The sequence below is a fragment of the Muntiacus reevesi genome, chromosome 4 (genome assembly GCF_963930625.1).
Source record: "Muntiacus reevesi chromosome 4, mMunRee1.1, whole genome shotgun sequence".
Classification (NCBI taxonomy): Eukaryota; Metazoa; Chordata; class Mammalia; order Artiodactyla; family Cervidae; genus Muntiacus; species Muntiacus reevesi.
The window spans coordinates 105,729,634-105,740,492 of NC_089252.1; positions in this window are offsets into that span (position 1 = coordinate 105,729,634).

Sequence of the window (10,859 nt, forward strand, 5' to 3'; positions counted from 1 at the left end):
CTCAATTTTAATTGTGTTTTTATTGAACTTACAGAAATAGGAACTTTTGGATGCGTCGTCACACTGTGCTAGAGCCTCCTACTGCTGAGAGGTAGTGGGGTGAGAGGACAAAACAAATGCATTTATTCTTAGAAGGTTTCCCCAGATAGAGGGTACAGATCTAATCAGGACGAGAAATGGTCTTTTATAGGGGACTTTTACAGGGGACTCAGTCACTTCTCAGATTCACTCAATTCATGTGCCTGGTGTCTAGGTTGATAAGGAAGGAACGAGGGAGGGAAGAAAATAAACTGTGATTGTTATGGGAAATAGGGAAAAGGGTGGAAAAGTGTTAATCACATAAGTCCCTCATAACTGTTCACATTAAGTATTGGGTTGGCCAAAAAGTTCATCTGCAATTTTCCATAACACATTACAGAAAAAACGTGAACAAACATTTTGACCAACCCAGTATGTTTCCAAATGAAATTTTCCCTAAAATGTTTGCTTCACCTGCCTGCTTTCATACAGCAGAGCATATGCTTAAACCTTGCTTTATGACTTTTGTACACATACTCAGTCACCACTAATGCATGCTCATTCAACACATAGACATTGCAACTATTTTCTTGATCTTCACAATAACCCATTTTAGGGAGAAGGGAGTTGAAGCCAGGAGTGACAAGGATGTGCCAAAGGCTGCTGCTTAATAAGCCAGCACTGAGTTAGGGACCTGAAGCCAAGCAGACTGGTGGACTAGTCTAGAATTCCTTTCTTGATTCCATTAGCTCCATGATAAATTATTCTAGATTGCTATTGCGGGGGCTTCTGTGTTTGTCAGAGCTACAGGAAGCAGCCTGTCTCTCCTGGATGAGCAGCTGGAAATCCAGCCACAGGGTTTCCTCTAAGGATGAAGCAGGGTTCTTGGAAAGCAAAAGAGAAGAGCAGCGAGAAACAGTCACTAAATCAGGCAAACCCCGGAGCCCAGCTTGCATTCCCTCTTTCAGGCATTTGGGGGTCTCTGTTATCTGTAATGGGAAGAAGTCAACACGTTTCTAAAGGGCTCAAATCAATTCAAGATCCTCACCTCCTAGAGTTTGCTGCCATACTCAGTACAAATAGAACTCATGGTATAAGCCTCCCACCTGGCGGGAGGATGGGGCTTACACACATCACTTCAGGTTCACCAGGCAAATAAATTCTCTATGGATGGCTACTAAGAGATACGTTATACCCAACTGGTAGAATGACTCAGAAGGAGGTGATGACAAAAGCAACACGACAGTCTCATGTTTCACAAACATTTCTTTCAGTTAAGTTGGAATAAATTTGAAATACAGTCTCATGATGAATCATAACCAACATTTGTTGTGTGCCGTGTGATTGTGTGCATTGTTTGTTAATCTTCCCCACATCCCTGGGAGGAGGAGGCTATTCAAAGTGCAGCCTCCAGAAAGGGCTCGAAACACACCAGCTTCCTGTCATCCTGAGAAGGGGAAAGAGGGGTACGAGCTCTGGTTAGACTCATGTCAGCCCGTCCATCTGAAAAGAGCTCCAGAACGTGGAGCCGAGAAGGCAGCCACACTCCACAGGAACTGGTGTCTTTGTACCCAGGTCCCTGCCACTCCAAAAAGATGTCTGGCACTGCTTGAGCCCTGCCAGACAGAGCTCTAGAGACACCCCCAGCAAGCCACACGCCATGTTCTGTGGAGTTTTTCAGAGTGTTGGCAATGGGGCCCTGGCTTCTGAAGCAGGTACAAAATCTGGATCCCTACACATTTTGCGACCCAAGCCCCGTTTATTGTTTCTATATCTGGCATCTGAGTTGATGCTTTCGAACTGCGATGCTGGAGAAGACTTGAGAGTCCCTTGGACTGCCAGGAGATCAAAGCAGTCAATTCTAAAGGAAATCAGTCCTGAATATTCATTGAAAGGACTGATGCTGAAGCTGAAACTCCAGTGTTTTGGCCACCTGATGGGAAGAGCCGACTCATTGGAAAAGACCCTGATGCTGGGAAAGATTGAGGCAGGAGGAGAAGGGGACAACAGAGGATGGGATGGTTGGATGGCATCACCGACTGGATGGATATGAGTTTGAGCAAGCTCTGGGAGATGGTGAAAGACAGGAAAACCTGGCATGCTGCAGTCCATGGGGTCACAAAGACTCAGGCGTGACTTAGCGACTGAACAACAATATCAGGTGTCCCTACCCCCAGAGATTGGCCCTCCAGCCTCTCTCAGGCTAACATCCTCTCCTGTCCTGCTGGCACCCAGAGGCTTCCTTGACTGCCACTTGACCCCTTACCCTGACAGGCCCCCCGATGGGAAAGGGGGCTCCATCAATGGTGCCGGCAACACCAGTTACCTTGTGGTCTGCACCATGGGCTGCATGCACCCCGGCAGGCACCTCACCCCATTTTAAACAAATATTTTGTCATCTCACCTTTACCATTTTAAAAAAACATTTGTTTGCTTCATTTGTTTCTTTGACTGTGCCAGGTCTTAGTTGCAGCATGTGGGATCCAGCTCCCTGACCGGGGATCAAACCCAGGCCCCTTGCTTTGGGAGCACAGATTCCCAGCCACTAGACCACCAGGGAAGCCCCTCACCTTTACCATTTTGACCCAGAATCCACAGAGAAGGTAACCTAGGCCTACATAATTTTTAAATTAATATCATAATACAAAGGAGAAGTTTTAAAGTGATTTATAGTCAGATGTTCGATATTGAATATGTAAATGCTCGGGCACGACTACACAAATTCTCCAAATGCCCGCATAAATCAGAGCCCTGGCCTTCACCCCGACACTTCCCCTCCCCCACAAAAGACAGCGGCTCTCCCATGGCGGGCCTGTCCAAGGCCGACACACACTGCCCACTCTCTCCCTGCGCTCCTGCCCACAAGGAGACAGGAGCTGTTTGTGACCCAGCCCAAGATGGTGAGGTTATTAACGCCTCCCAAGGACTTTAGCACCCTTAAATGATGGACCTGTGCAATGACTGGTAGCTCAACCTCAGAGCAAGTTAAGAGGGAAGATGGGAGAGAGACACATACACGCACAGACCGTATTTGTTGGTCCCCATCTGACCCTCGGGGCTGCGGGTAAGAGCTATTCTGTCTCAAACCCAGTGCTGGACACCACTCGCACACACACCTGCCCCGTCCCCTTAGACTGTGGCTCCGTAGGAAACTGCGGGCTGGGGAGCCCCTCTGCACCCACAGTGTGGCCCAGAGCAGGGATGCAGGGCGCTGTGGAGCAGAGCGACTCTCACCCTCCTGACCACCTGGGGGACACAGATGAGGGAACTGGCCATTGAGTGAGTGGCCAAAGACCGCCCGTCCAAGCTCACCCAGCTAGAGGGCAGCAGAGGCAAGGGTTGAAGTGGACTTATGCCCACCACCTCCCTCTGGGTTTGTGGACCATGGAGAAAGGCTTCGGGTCCCTGGAGAATTTCGGAGCACATTTGGAAGTGACAGCAGCCTTGCTCCCAGTCCCCTTCTGTTATTCCTCACTCACAGGTATAGTTAGTTCTCAGAGGGCTTTCTCAGCCCTAAGCCAGAGAGGGTAAGAAAATGGGAGAGTGGATTACAGGCATCCTGCCAGGACAGCCAAGCAGGAAAGCCAAGGCCCAGATCTGAAATGACTTTATTGTCTCAATCCCCATCACCCATGCCAGCTTGACACAGGTACAGTTTGGGGGCAAATTTGCTGTTGGTGGTCACCTCCTCCCCAGAGCCTTCCCTGATCTGCAGCCTCAGGAGGCAATACTTTGTGTAGATCACAGGGACAGAGCCGCATGGCTCCCACTGACCTAATATGACCTGTGAGCTGAGAACTGATACAGGATCTTCTTCTCCAAACATCTAGCACAGTACCTGCACACAGGCCTGCAAATACAACAAATAAGTAAATTCATGAGTGAATCAAAACGTCATTTGAGGCTTCATCAAAGTCACCAGAAGCAAGGCTGACTAGATGTCGTTGCTAACTCTGAGGGTGGGGTGGGGAGAAAAAAACCATTGTGTTGTAATCTGAGTAGGGAGCCCGGGCACCTCCCCTGGGTGGGGAGCAGCCAGCTCGGGCATGGGACTTCCTATAACTGCTGACTGCTCCTCCCAGCCAAGCACTCCTACAGCTTCTTGTTTCCCAGGAGGAGCTGTGTGGCTCTGAACAGGGAAGTGATCCATCTCCATGCCTTTCTCCAGAGTCCTCGCCTAAAAAACTACCACTTCAGCTATTCAATAACTGCCCAGGAGGAAATCCACTTAATCTCACCACAACAAAACAAAAAACATCTGTAATATCCACTGGAACAGAAGCCACCCCTGTTGCCCGGCTTGCTCGGAAACAGGAGCAATCAGAACAAGGCACAAGGTGACATCTCTCCCCACTCCACGCTGCAGGCCAAGCCAGCTGCCCTGGAAGTGCCCCGATTGTCAATAGAACTATTGGAGCCCAGCCTGGCACGGTACCCCCAGACAGGAGCTGAGGGGGGTTGACTCCTTGCTCCCAACGCAGGGGAGGTGCCCAGGCTCCACTACTCAGATCACAAGCTGCAATGACTAGGCACTTTTCTTTTGTGTGCAAGAAAAGCAGGCCTGGCTTGGCTGGGCTCCAGCCTGGTGCTCACCTGTTAGGAATGTCAGGTGCCTGCAGCCCTGGCCTTTGGTGGTGATTCAGAGGGTCAGCCACCCAATTTGGTCCTGAGATTGGCCAAGGACACACAGTGAAAACCAGAGAAAAAAAGTCCTCTCTCCTGGAAGCTAGGGCTAGCTGTTCTAAAAGCACACATATTGTTTGTTACAGTGCAAATGCCAAAGCAATGTCCAACCAGGGGGGGCCAGTGGATAACCTTCCTCTGCCCAGTGATAATTCTGGGGGAGAAAAGCACGTGGACTCTGTGGAAAAGAATTTAAGATGCACAGTGATGTAAACTAGAGGGGTCATGACCTTGTTTGAAATATTTATATTCATGGAGAAAAAAAAGACTGGAAGGAAATAAATGTTGTCCTCGGTGACCTTGGATGGTGGGATTAAGTTTTCCTCTTTGTGTATCAGAGTTCAAGCAGAGAAGCAGAAACTGTCTATATTAAGAGATTTGGTACAAGGAATTGAATTGCTCCATGGCAGGGAGAGTGGAGAGTGGCTGATCAGGTAAGTCACAAATTGCAGGGCAACCTGTCAGGAAGTGCAGGCTAGACCCTTGGGCTCAGGTGGAACTGCCATTGAAGGAGTTTTTCTTTTTCAGCCTTTCAACCAGCTGAATCATATTCTGGATAACCACCCAGGTTATCTAGAATGATCTCTTTTACTTAAAATCAACTGACTATGGGATTTAATCACATCTATAAGGTATCTTCACAGCAGCACTTAGGTTAGTGTTTAATTGAATAATTGGAGACTACAGCATAGCTGAATGACATAAAACAGACCATCACAATATTTTTGTTATATTCTCAAATTTTCTGCAAGGGACATGTGTTGTTACTTGTATAATTTTTTTTAAAAAGCAGTAAATGACAAAACCACCATGAGATACCACTTTGCACCTACAAGGCTGATTAAAATAAAAAAGACAAGACAATAACAAGAATTGACAAGAATCTGCAGAAATCAGAACTGGCATCCATTGCTAGTGAAATTAGATAATGGTGCAATCACTTTGGAAAACAGTTTGTTCCACAGTGTATACCCAAGGATATACATATACCTGGTTCCCTTTCCCCACCACTGCCTTCCTATCATGGGGCGCCCCACCCAGTGCCCACGTCCCAGAGTTTGCAGGTGTCCTGGAGAAAACCATCTACAAAAGTCATCTCAGAATTCTCTCGGAGGGTACAGTCTCCAGTCACTCCTGCTGCCTACATACCACTACCAGAGAGAGCTCACGGTCCTGTTAAAATGAAGGCAGGCTCCCACCCTTGAATGTGCTTCCCCTAGTCAAAGAAAGGGAAAACAAGAATACACCTCTGTTTATTGTAAGAATGAGCCCATTTTACAGATGTGAGGGATCCATCCAAGGCCATGGGGGTCTTGGATTCCCTCCCTCCACCCTTTCCCCCAGGCACAGTCTGGGACGGATCTACTAAGAGGCAGAAGTACCAGAGTCACAGAACCAGACTTGCTGGAGAGCTCTTTGCCAAATACGTATCAAGGGCTTTGGAATGGTTGCCACCCTCTGACTTAGAAATTTCCTAGTTGAGAACTCCCAGTTCAGAGCTAAGCTACCAGGACAACAAGGATTTAGGTACCACATGTTAACTGCAGGGTAATATATCTTGGTGAAAACCTGGAAGCACTCCAAATACCCATCATTAAAGGATGGTTCATAAATGAGGACATAGCTCCATGATGTGACAATACACAGCTAATCAATATGATGTCTTTAAAGAATAGGAAAAGGAGTACATCAAGGTTGTATATTGTCACCATGCTTATTTAACTTATATGCAGAGTACATCATGAGAAATGCTGGGCTGGAAGAAGCACAAGCTGGAATCAAGATTGCCGGGAGAAATATCAATAACCTCAGATATGCAGATGACACCACCCTTATGGCAGAAAGTGAAGAGGAACTAAAAAGCCTCTTGATGAAAGTGAAAGAGGAGAGTGAAAAAGTTGGCTTAAAGCTCAACATTCAGAAAGCTAAGATCATGGCATCTGGTCCCATCAATTCATGGGAAATAGATGGGGAGACAGTGGAAACAGTGTCAGACTTTATTTTTGGGGGCTCCGAAATCACTGCAGATGGTGACTGCAGCCATGAAATTAAAAGACGCTTACTGCTTGGAAGGAAAGTTATGACCAACCTAGATAGCATATTAAAAAGCAGAGACATTACTTTGCCAACAAAAGTCCGTCTAGTCAAGGCTATGGTTTTTCCAATGGTCATGTATGGATGTGAGAGTTGGACTGTGCAGAAAGCTGAGCACCGAAAAATTGATGCTTTTGAACTGTGGTGTTGGAGAAGACTCTTGAGAATCCCTTGGACTGCAAGGAGATCCAACCAGTCCATCCTAAAGGAGATCAGTCCTGGGTGTTGATTGGAAGGACTGACGCTGAAGCTGAAACTCCAATACTGTGGCCACCTCATGTGAAGAGTTGACTCATTGGAAAAGACCCTGATGGCAGGAGGGATTGGGGGCAGGAGGAGAAGGGGATGACAGAGGATGAGATGGCTGGATGGCATCACCGACTCGATGGACATGAGTTTGAGTAAACTCCGGGAGTCGGTGATGGACAGGGAGGCCTGGCGTGCTGCGATTCATGGGGTCGCAAAGAGTCGGACACAACTGAGCAACTGAACTGAACTGAATGGGAGAATGTAAAAGAAAATGGTAAGTTTTATGTGATCTTGACAATATTAAAAAAAAAAAAAAGATAGCAAACACCTATTGAGGGGATGCCCAATTCTACTCTCCAGCCCCTCTCTCTAACCCTTGACCCTATTCTATCCTCTACATAACAATTGTAATAAATCAATATTTGTCAAAGGAGTGAAGTCCTTGTCCAGTGGTTAGGACTCTGAGCTTCCACTGCAGAAGACACAGGTTCAATCCCTGGTTGAGGAACTAAGATCCTGCATGCAGCACAATGTGGCCAAAAAAAAAAAATGAACCAATGACTTTTAACAGTGGTCCTCTTTGAGTGGAATTATGTGCAATTTTAGTTTACTTTAAAATTTTCTATACCTTCCAGGTTTTTACAATGAGCATGTTTTCCTTTTACCTTTGTAGTGGGGAAACGTGTTTTAAAAAACAAGGACAATAACAAAAGTCAAATCAGAAAAGTCAGAGATTCTGTGAGTTAACTGTGAGAGCTCACATTCCTGGGGGCATCATTATCAAAAGAAGCATTTCACCAAAAATGCCTCTGGAAGGAAATCTGGGGCACTAAGAAGAGAGATGGGGACTCCCCTGGTGGTCCAGTGGCTAAGACTCTTGAGTTCCCAGGGCAGGGGGCCCAGGTTCGATCCCTGGTCAGGGAGCTAGATCCACATGCTACAACTAAGACCCAGAGCAGCCAAATAAATAAATAAAATAAAATAAAAAAAGAGAGAGATGGATTTATTAAAGCTCGGTTCTTTATCAACCTACACTCCTGTTAGACAGTGTCCGAGAATGGGCCCTCTGCAGGGCGTTAGGGAACACCAGGCTGGACTCACACACACACACTCACACAGGAATCACGTCAGGCCCCCACGGCCTTCAGTCCTGGATGTGAATCAAAGAAAGTGTCCTGAAGACCCAGACTGGCTTGTTGGCTCCACTGCAAGCTCAGTGCTGGCTTGGGCCCCCAGCACCAGCCCAGGCCTGCCCCAGGAGCATGACGTAGACCAGAGCTGCCAAAGTGATGTCCAGTGCTGTCACTCAGGAACACAGCTGCTCAGGGCACGTTCACGCCTCATTGGTGTCCACTCAGGGGACGTGCAGGAGCACATCACGATAGCTCTGCCCTGCCTTTCATGCAGACAGCTGCGCAAGGGCAGGAGGGGCCCCCACTGGTGAGCACCCCCGCCGCCTGGAGGTTTGCTCCCAACTCAAAAACATCAGGGCAATGGCCTGGCTTATGAAACACAGAAGCAGCTTTACATAATCACGAGAAATGAGAAGAAAAAGCACATTCATAAAAGTGCATCTTCCAATCGACACAGTAATTTTTTAAGATAGAATTTGGTTTTGCCGGCTGGTTGGTTGGGTTTTTTTGGCGGAGGGTGGGGGGTGGGCAGATTATAAAAGTCAACAGTGTTCACTAACACTAAATTCCAGCCAAAGAAAAATTCATAGAAACCAAATACTCTTGTTGAAATGAAGAGAAAAATTAATCAGTGGGTTTTTCTGGCACATTTATGGCTGCAGGATAATTATCCAGCTTCCACAGGTGGAAATTATAGCTTTTACCATAAGGTCCCAATGCCTCCAAAGTCCCCTGTGACTTGAAGTGCATCCTTGCAGCCTCTGCTTTGCCCAGGCACACTTACGAGCATGCATGTGCATGAGAACACAAGCATGTGTGTGCACACTTTCATTTATTTTTGACAGAAATAGGACCACACTCTACAGGCTGTTCTGTACCTTGCTTTACTCGTTTACAACATGGCACAGACATCTCCCCATCATAGCTGATCTTTCAGTGCTTCACTCAGCCCCATGGGGCAACCAGCAAGGCACTGGACTCAGATCTCCCTGGTGTTTTCCTTTGGAGAGTTCGCAGAACACCAAAACAGGACTGCCTGAGGGTCTTCATAGAAATGCAGAGTCCTAAGCCCTCCCCCATAGGGCTTCCTGGTGGCTCAGTGGTGTTTCAGTCCCTGGGGTGGGAAGATCCCCTGGAGAAGGAAATGGCAACCCACCCCAGGATACTGGCCTGGGAAATCCCATGGACAGAGGAGCCTGGTGGGCTGGTCCATGGAGTCGTAAAGAGTCAGACTCGACTTAGTGACTAAACAACAACAGCAATCAATCCTTCTCCAGAGATTCTGATTCAGAAGGTTAGATGTGGTGACCAGGGATTTGTATGTAGAATAACTGCTGCAGGAAGGCACAGAGCTTACAAAAGTTTCAAAGGTATGTCCTTTCTTATCAGACTGAGGGCAGAGGTACATGTCTGGTCTCTGACATGGCATACCCTTGGGGCTATCTCACTCTGATCTAGCCTGCAGCCCTTGCCAGCTTTGGGGCCAACCTTGGGTGGGCAGGCCTCCGTGGTTTGGGCCAGCAGGAGCCAAGGCCCATGGGATGCACTTGGCTTAGGGTCTGGCTGGACATCTGGGTGCCAGGCCAGCATAGGAACAGGCAAGGAGCAACTGAGATGGGCTGCAGGACTCACTCACACTCAGTCAATTGCTCCTCACGACCCAGAGCTCTGAGTGTGGGCCATGCAAAAGACAAGAGGGCACAGGTGAGCAAGGCCTGGCCACTTGCCTCCCACGGATCTGACACAGCCTCCTCCCAGCCACTGATTTGAGGGGGTCCCTTTCTCTGTCCTTGGTAATGTAAAATGGAGCTCCTTCCTGTACAAGACATAGTAAAGGGTATCCACCTCATGGGGCAAGTGAGGTGGGTGGACTCCACCGACAGAATCTGTGATAACTGTCCCACTCCCAACTCCCACTCTGGGGGGGACCCTCATCCCCCTGGGGCTCAGGGGACCTGCTAAGAGCAGAGGTGAGTGCTCCTGTCCCTACACCCTGTAGGTGCTGGGACCAAACCCAATGATCTCCCTCAAAGTCATTGTGTTATCAGGTCCTAATAACTTGTGAAGGGCTTGCCTTTAGTAATTTCTCAGTTAACACTAGCTGATATTATTATTACTAGTGCTAAGTCGCTTCAGTTGTGTCTGACTCTTTGTAACCCAGTGGACAGCAGCCCGCCAGGCTCCTCTGTCCATAGGATTCTCCAGGCAAGAATACAGGAGTGGGTTGCCATTTCCTACTTCAGGGGATCTGCCGACCCAGGGATCGAACCCGCAACATTTTCGTCTTCTGCATTGTCAGGAGGGTTCTTTACCCCTAGCCATTACCACAGTTATGTAATCTCATTTTCATAGTCCTCATCCTCATCTGAGGCTCAAGCCCTGGCCTCCCTCCCAGGCTAGGGCTTGAGGATAGGGCACGTTTGCTAGTACTGAGCCCAGCACCCAACAGCCCTGTGACTTTAATTGACCTTGCCAGTTTCAATTTGATCATTTTTAAAACGGGATTACCAGTGAAGCCTCCCCTGTCAGTTTCGCTCAGGGCTATGGGGAGGGAGGAGAGCTGTGGGCAGGGAGGATTCGAATCAACAGGAGAATTCTGGTCCGGGCCTAGAACCTGGAGTTATGATCACATTATTTGTGTGTGTGGTTAATCCCGGCAGAGCAGTGCCGCTTGACTCGGGA